Below are 7,517 nucleotides of genomic sequence, written 5' to 3'. Positions count from 1 at the left end.
GGGCTTTAAGCCAGGGACAGGATTAAATTTGCTTCTTAGAAAGACTCCTTTACTATGCTAAGACTAGATCTTAAAAGTTCTCATCATGGAGGGAAAATTTGCAACTATGGTGATGACGTTAGCTAGACTTAATGTGGTGATCATTTTGCAATATATACAAACAAATCATTATGTTGTACACCTGAAACTAATGTAATGCTATATGTCAATTATACCCCAATAAAATAAAAGAGAGCCCCCTTGGGCTACTGCATGGAGGAGGGAATGAATGACAACAGGGCACAAGCCTGGACACAGAGAGTCCGGTGTGCAGGATGCTGCAGAAATTGTGCAAGAGATGATGGCAGCCTGCATTGGAAGTGGGGTGGTGCAGAGAGCAGCAGCTGGACTGGTGAGGGAATGAGGAGGAAATGGGGAGCTCTGTAGGCAGAGGGTGGAGTCAGCAACGACGGCAGGTTGCCAGTCCGGGCAACTGTGTGGATCAGTAGTGTCAACCTCTGAGATTCAAAACCCCATTTCTGCTTGGGATTTGGTCAGTTCTAGTTGCTTAAGGGGCAGCCGGGTGGACACATCCAGAAGGCAGATGACATGGGTCACAAGCCCAAGAGAAAAGTCTGGGCAGAGAGCTCCTCCTAGAAGCCTGCCCCTGGAGTTCTGGTGCCGATTCACCAGTCTTCCGGCCACCCCTAAGGAAGTCGCCAGCCCTTTGTCTGCCTCAGGGAGAAGTGGGCAGAGATGACTGGTCCAGGGAAAAAGGATGTGAATTGCTCTCCCTGAGGCTGGCTCCTGAACAGAAGTTGACACAAACCTGCCTCACCTCATGAGTGAGACAGACCTGTGTTACTGGAGCTTTCCTTCTCCCTCCAGGAGCCCCTCAGTGCTTCCTCTCTCTCAGATCTGAACTGAGAGAAACCAGCTCAGAGCTGGGCACACAGGCCTGGCCGCGCTTCTCCTGCTTCCTGGCCAGGTTACTTCATTCCAACTAGGGGCAGAAGCCCCAGGTTTTTGCCTCTGACAGCCCACGGCTCATCTCCAACTTGGTCTTCCCCAGGCCCCTCAAACTCAGCTTCTCAGAAAACAAACTCTGTGTCTGCCCTTCAGGCCCCCCTTGTCTCCATTCCCTACCTGGAGCAGAGGCAGCACTGGCAGCCCGGCTGTCTAAACCAGTGAGCAGGAATTGCCCCTGACTGTCTCTCCTTGCCCTCCCGCCGGATGGGACGCTAGCCTCTCAGCTGCCTCCCACGTCTCTCTCAGCCATCCTTGTTCACTGTCTGATGTCAGAGCCTACTGATTTCTCACCTCCACCACCCCAATGACCTGCCAATGGGTCTCCATGACTGAGGCTTCACCTCCCTCTAGTCTGTTTTCTGCTCACAGCCAGAGTGTTTCCTAAAGTGCAGATCTGAGTCTCACCCCCTTCTTGAACTCCTTCAGTGACTCCCATTGCCTGCAGGGTGGCCTCCTTACGTCCTCCTTCCCCCTTCCATCCAGCCCCATCACACTCCTGGGCTAGGTGGGTCCTCCTGCCTTCCTGCCTGGGCACGTGTGCCAGCCCTGCCCGCCCGGCTCTTTCCCCCTGGCGGCACTCAGCTCCGGCCCTCGGAGCTTCCCATGGGGAGCTGGGCTCTCCTCTGGGCCCCCACCGAGCCCTGTGACCCTCTCAGAAACATGAAGGGCACTGCCTCCCACACCATCCTGTGAGCTCCCAGTGTCGAGCATGGCCCTGCGGGGTCCCCAGGGCTCCCTCACCAACGATGAGAGCACCGCTCACAGCACCATGCACTCCTTGGTGACCTAAGGGTGCGAGTCTGGGCTCTGGGAATTCCTCACAATTCCCCCACACACCCCACTGCCTGAGATCTGTATCCATTCACCCACTGATACCCACTCTGATATCAGTTTCCCTACATTAAACCCAGCATATATGAGGTTAAAACCAAAACACTCTTTCCCTGCTTGCTCCCTGGCTTCCTGGCTCCAGAATCCACCGTCCTCCATGGAGACAGACACAGCCAAGGACAAGCCTGGATTCGTTATCTCCTCTCTGCAAGGAGACAGGCTGGGGGGAAAGCTGCTGACCAGCAACGTCAGGGGCTCCCTCCTCTCTGCAAGTAGTCTCAAGGCCAAAGACAGGCTGGTGGGAAAGCTCTGACCAGCAAGGCCATATGCTCCCCCTCCCCTACCTAAAACCCCAAATAAAAACCCTTCCTTTTAGCTTTTCAGGGAGTTTGGGATTTTAGCATTAGCCGCCCTCTCTCCTTGCTCAGCACTGTGCAATAATAAATTCCTACTTTCTTCCACTACCCCCAGTGTCAGAGATTGGCTTGCTGCGCAATGGGTGAGCAAACTCACTTCAGGTTCGATATCACCACGTCTTCAAAATATGTTTATTCCTATCGCCAAATGCAATGTGTGGACCTGCTTGGATCCCGATGCAAATAAACCAACTGTAAAGAAATCTGTATGAAGGTTTGTTCTTCAGCTCTGGGCTGGCTGGGGCTGGGTGGGGTTTGGAAGGGGCCACTGGAAGCAGATGGGGCGGTGGGCAGAGTGATGTTTGCAATGGCTGCTACAGGGAACTTGGAGCATGATCCCATATCTTTTTTTTTGTGAGGAAGATTGGCCCTGAGCTACCATCTGTTGCCAATCTTCCTCTTTTTGCCGAGGAAGATTTTCTCTGAGCTAACATTGGTACCCATCTTCTTCTATTTTGTATATGGGATGCCTTCCGCCACAGCATGGCTTGATGAGTGGTGCATATGTCCATGCCCTGGATCTGAACCTGCAAACCCTGAGCAGCCAAAGCAGAGCATGCAGACTTACCCACTATGTCACAGGGCTGGCCCCTTGATCCCATGTCTTTGAAAGCACTAGGCTTCTTACATTCAAAGAGTAAGGATCCTGCTGAAAAGCTAAAAGCGTTTCTTGATGAATCTTTGGCTAGGGGCATTGATTCAAGATCCTGTCCATCTCAAAAGGACTTGGAGTCAAGCAAAATTTCAAGCACAAAAACTATTTCTAGTAAGCAAGAGCCCAAAACATCATCCAGTCTTCCTTCTGGCAGTAATAACGGCAAGGTCTTTACAACGGAAAAGGTAAAGAAAGAAATTGAGAGTATCCCTGCTGATAAAATGAAATCTGACATCACTGAAGCCGTTGATCTTCCAAAGAAACCTGGACTGGAGAAACCAGAGACACAGTCCTCTCCCATTACCGTCCAAACCAGCAAGCATTTAGCTATGGCTGATCTTTCCAGCTTTGAGTAGACCAGTGCTGATGATTTTGCTGTGGAGATGAGATAGGCCTGGGTTGTTTGTTGGCACATGACGGTGGCATCCAGTAATCCATTGGTAGAAAGGAGTGCCACAGTCTCCACCACTAAGATTGCCATAAGCCCCAGGTGACAGACAAAGAAGTGAATGATCCTCACCTGGTGTGGTATTGTGCCCGATGTACCAGACAAATGAAAAGAATGGCTCAGAAAGCTCAGAAACCACCACAGAAGCCAGCCCCTACTGTTATTTGTATAACTCCAGCTGTCAAAGACCCATTGGTTAAGAAACCAGAAACGAAACTCAAATAAGAGACAACTTTTCTAGCATTTAACAGAACAGAAGTCAAGGCATCCAGAGTTATTTCTGGAATTCTTCTAGTACCAGTGTTTCCTCTTCAGGAACTAGTGACCTAACTGGATGGGCAGCTTTTGCTGTTAAAACTTCTTCTCTGGTCCGTTAACAGCAAAATTGAGTTCAGCGACCCAGAACAGCAGGGGGAAATCTGCTACCTCATCAGCTAACCGGAAGCCTGTGGGTTTGACTGGTCTGGCAACCTCATGCAACGGTGGAATAGATTTCAAAATAGGTTCCAGCAACAGCAATACACCCACTGTACCATTGAAACCACCTCCACCTCCAACTTTGGGCAAATCTAGTCTTAGTTACTGTCAACACAAATAATCCATAATCAATTTATAAATCAAAATTTAGATGAGCTTATTATGAACCAGATCTGAGGACTAGCCCAGGGCCTTCCTCCCCCAAGAAAGGCAAGGCACCAAAGAAGTGGGGTGTACTGAGCGGAGCAAAGAGCACACATCACATATGACAGGAATATCTCTTTTACTGCTGTCACAGGATGCTTAGTGGCCCCGCAGGTTGGTGATCAGCAGGTTAGGGGTCACAAGGTGAGCACAGCAGGTCAGTAATTAATCCTTAGTTTCTAGGAAGAGGTGCTTATCCTTAAAGAAATGCTGATATGGGGGGAAGCTACATCCCTATCTTTAAGGGCATCATTCTTGTCTTTGGCACATTGTAAATGTTTAAATTGTCACCGAAACCAAAGTTCGCCTTCTGGTGAGTTATCAGACTCTCCACCAGAAGTAACTAGTCTCACAAAGTGAAGTATATTTGCAGCAAATAGGAGACCATGTGGAATCATTTCCAAAGTCATAGCATCCCTGAACAAAGGGAAGCAGGGACATTTATTTCGGACGCGGAATGAATATTCAAAATGGAGATGCGGGTATTCACTTGCACAGGCTCAGTTGGGAAACATGCTTCCACATACATTGCAGGTTATGGTAATAAGGCCTCAGCTCCCCCTGGAGAGATTTTAGCATTAAAAAGAAGGCAAAGGTCACAGGTATAGCTCTTGGGGTGAGGCCTGGTCCAGTTCCTGGTCCCGTTCAGGGTGGTTGGTGATTGCACCTCATTAATGTAACAGAAGGGAAAAATGAATTTGGAAAAACAACTAAATGCTTCCAAACCCACCCTTGAGTTCCTCGGGGCAATTAATCTGTGACAAAAGCAGATAACATCTGGCCCAAGGTCAGGACCTTTTGGAAAAACAAGGTCAGGTCGAATTAGTTTTACACCAAATGGTTTCCTCATATTCTCCAATATATGCTATTGCTTCTCATTTATTTTTCAGTTGCTCAGTTAGTTGTGACAGTGTTAGCAAAGTAGGTCTTCCTTGTCCCAGTAGCTTAGTTCTATGAAGCAGCAGCCAACTAAGTGGGAATGGAAATAGCGGGACATCAGGGCCTAGAGAAGTACCACCAGCAAAACCACCTCAGAACCGAGCCACTCTCCCTCAGTATCACTTAAATGTCCAACTTCTCAAGAATCACGGCTCAATGCCGTGACGCGATTACAGACGGTCAAGACGAAAGCCACCCAGAAGAAACTCAAGAAGTAACATAGCCAAGTAGGTTTTTATATCACGTTACCCTAAAGATTAAAATCTTATTATTAGGACATAAACTGTAATACATTATAATTTAATAAAAATCTTCACAATGAAAAAAAAAGAAATCCTTATGAGACAATTGAGGAAATTTGGATACTAGATATTTGATTAAACTAAGAAATCCTAAATTTTTTGTGTTATAATTGAATAGGACAATTGTCTAGAAAAAGAGTACTTACATTTTAAAGAAATATACTAATGTAAACCTTCAATGATACAAAATGCATATATACAATGTTTTTCATTGCAGAATTGTTTGCAATTTCAAAATCCTAGAAACAATGTAAATGTCCATACACACACACACACACACGCACACACACAGACACACACATGACAATGGTTGCATAAATTACGATACATTCATACAATGGAGTACTATGAAGCTATAAAAATATAAGAGAGATCTTTGTGAATTTAAACAGAGGTGATTTCCAGGATCTACCATTAAGTGAAAAAAAAGTACAAAAGAGCATCTGTAGTGTGTTGCCTTTTAGGGGAGAAAGAAGAGGTTACAAGAAAATATACATGTATCTGCTCAGTCGCGCAAAAGAAAACCAGCAGGGAAAATGAGATTGTTACCTACAGAGGGTGGGTGAGAAAGGGGTGGAAGGAAGAAGGAATGGAAATGGGGCAGGAGGATGAGGAGGGCATGCCACCTCTCTGAGGACATTTTTTTGTAAAATTCGGATTCTTAGAACCATGAGAAAGTTTCATGTGCTCAAAAATTAAGTAATTAATCAAAACCAAGCAGGAGGTGGGGGAAACCAAAATGGAATGCAAACACCAGCGACCTAACAGCATTTCAAATGACTATTATCACTGAGCTGAGGGGATGGGGAAGAATTACCCTAAATAACTTTTGAATCAGCATTTTGACTGCGTACTGTAGGCTCCAGACAAAAAGAAATATACAAGCTAAAAAGAAAAATGCTGTACTCTAGTTTTTATATTATGTATATATATGCAGACAGATATACACATGGAGGTGTGTGTATGTGCGGGTTAATGTACATACATACATATACATATATCTACATGAATATACATATGTTTCCTGCTGAGGAGGCCCAGGAGCATTGAAATCCCAGAAGCAATGAATGCAGACAGTGACCAGATCCTAGTTTCCAAATACCCTTTTCCAATAAAAGGAAACAAGGGTCCTTGGAGAAATGGCTGATTTCCGGACCGGGACACAGGAAATTCAAGATAAGCCTGGAACGTGTTTGGTACAGAAAATATACGGAAATATTCACAAAAAGAGAGAACTTGTCATAAAGACATGGGAGCCAACCTGAAGTAGCTCCCAAAGGCCAAAGCTGGAAAGACCAAATTTGAGCAACAAAATGTATATTGGTAGTATTAGACTGTAACTCTTAGAATAGAATATCCACATACTGATATAAGTAACCCACTGAATGCATGAATGAATAAATATATAAAGGGAGAGGGGACAGCTCTTCCTTAAGGAAGAATCCCAATTATTACATGTAGAAGGAAATGAGGAAACTCACCATTAAGCAAACACTATGGTAACGTTTGCTACAGGCAAGATCCATAGTGGGTGCTGAAATTAGTCAATGAAAGTTTACTTAGAATATTTGCATAGTCACTAAGTATCTCCCCACAAGATATTTATTAATTCCGAAAAGATAAATAGTAACATTGAAAGTGACAAACCTGGCAGACACTACTTTAATCAAAAGATCAAAGTTAACGTCACCATTAATAAGACATTAACTAATTAAACATACTATGTTTTGGATATGATGTTATGTCTGGAAATGATACAGTGAGAAGGAAACAGCATAACTTCTGTGGAATTCTTGCAAAAAATGTATCATTTAAGGGGGCTGGCCCCACAGCCTAGTGGTTAAGTTTGGCATGTTTTGCATTGGTGGCCTGGATTCACGGGTTTGAATCCTGGGCATGGACCTACACCACTCATCAGCCATGCTGTGGCAGTGAGCCACATATAAAATAGTGGAAGATTGGCATAGATGTTAGGTCAGAGCTAATCTTCCTCAGTGCACACACACACACAAAACTATAACTCCAAGCAAATCATGAGGAAACATCCGGCAGATGCAAATTGAAGTATATTCTACAAGATATCTAACCAATGATCTTCTAAAGTGCCGAGATTAAGAAAGACAAGGAAAGACTGAGGAGTTGTCACAGACTAGAGGAGACTATGGTAACTAAATGGTGTGGGATCCCAGACTAGAAAAAGAATATTGGTTGAAAAACTGGGGAAACTCGAGAAAGGT

General features: G+C 45.3%; 1 pseudogene; it reads left to right on the top strand.

The window, feature by feature from the left end:
• Positions 1–2,562: 2,562 nt before the first annotated feature.
• Positions 2,563–5,196, top strand: LOC100056553 (integrator complex subunit 12-like; annotated as a pseudogene).
• Positions 5,197–7,517: the final 2,321 nt, after the last annotated feature.

Source organism: Equus caballus, chromosome 20 (assembly GCF_041296265.1).
Source record: "Equus caballus isolate H_3958 breed thoroughbred chromosome 20, TB-T2T, whole genome shotgun sequence".
In the NCBI taxonomy this organism is placed as follows: Eukaryota; Metazoa; Chordata; class Mammalia; order Perissodactyla; family Equidae; genus Equus; species Equus caballus.
The sequence above is the reverse complement of the archived record's forward strand: the minus strand, read 5'-3'. Positions and strand labels throughout refer to the sequence as shown.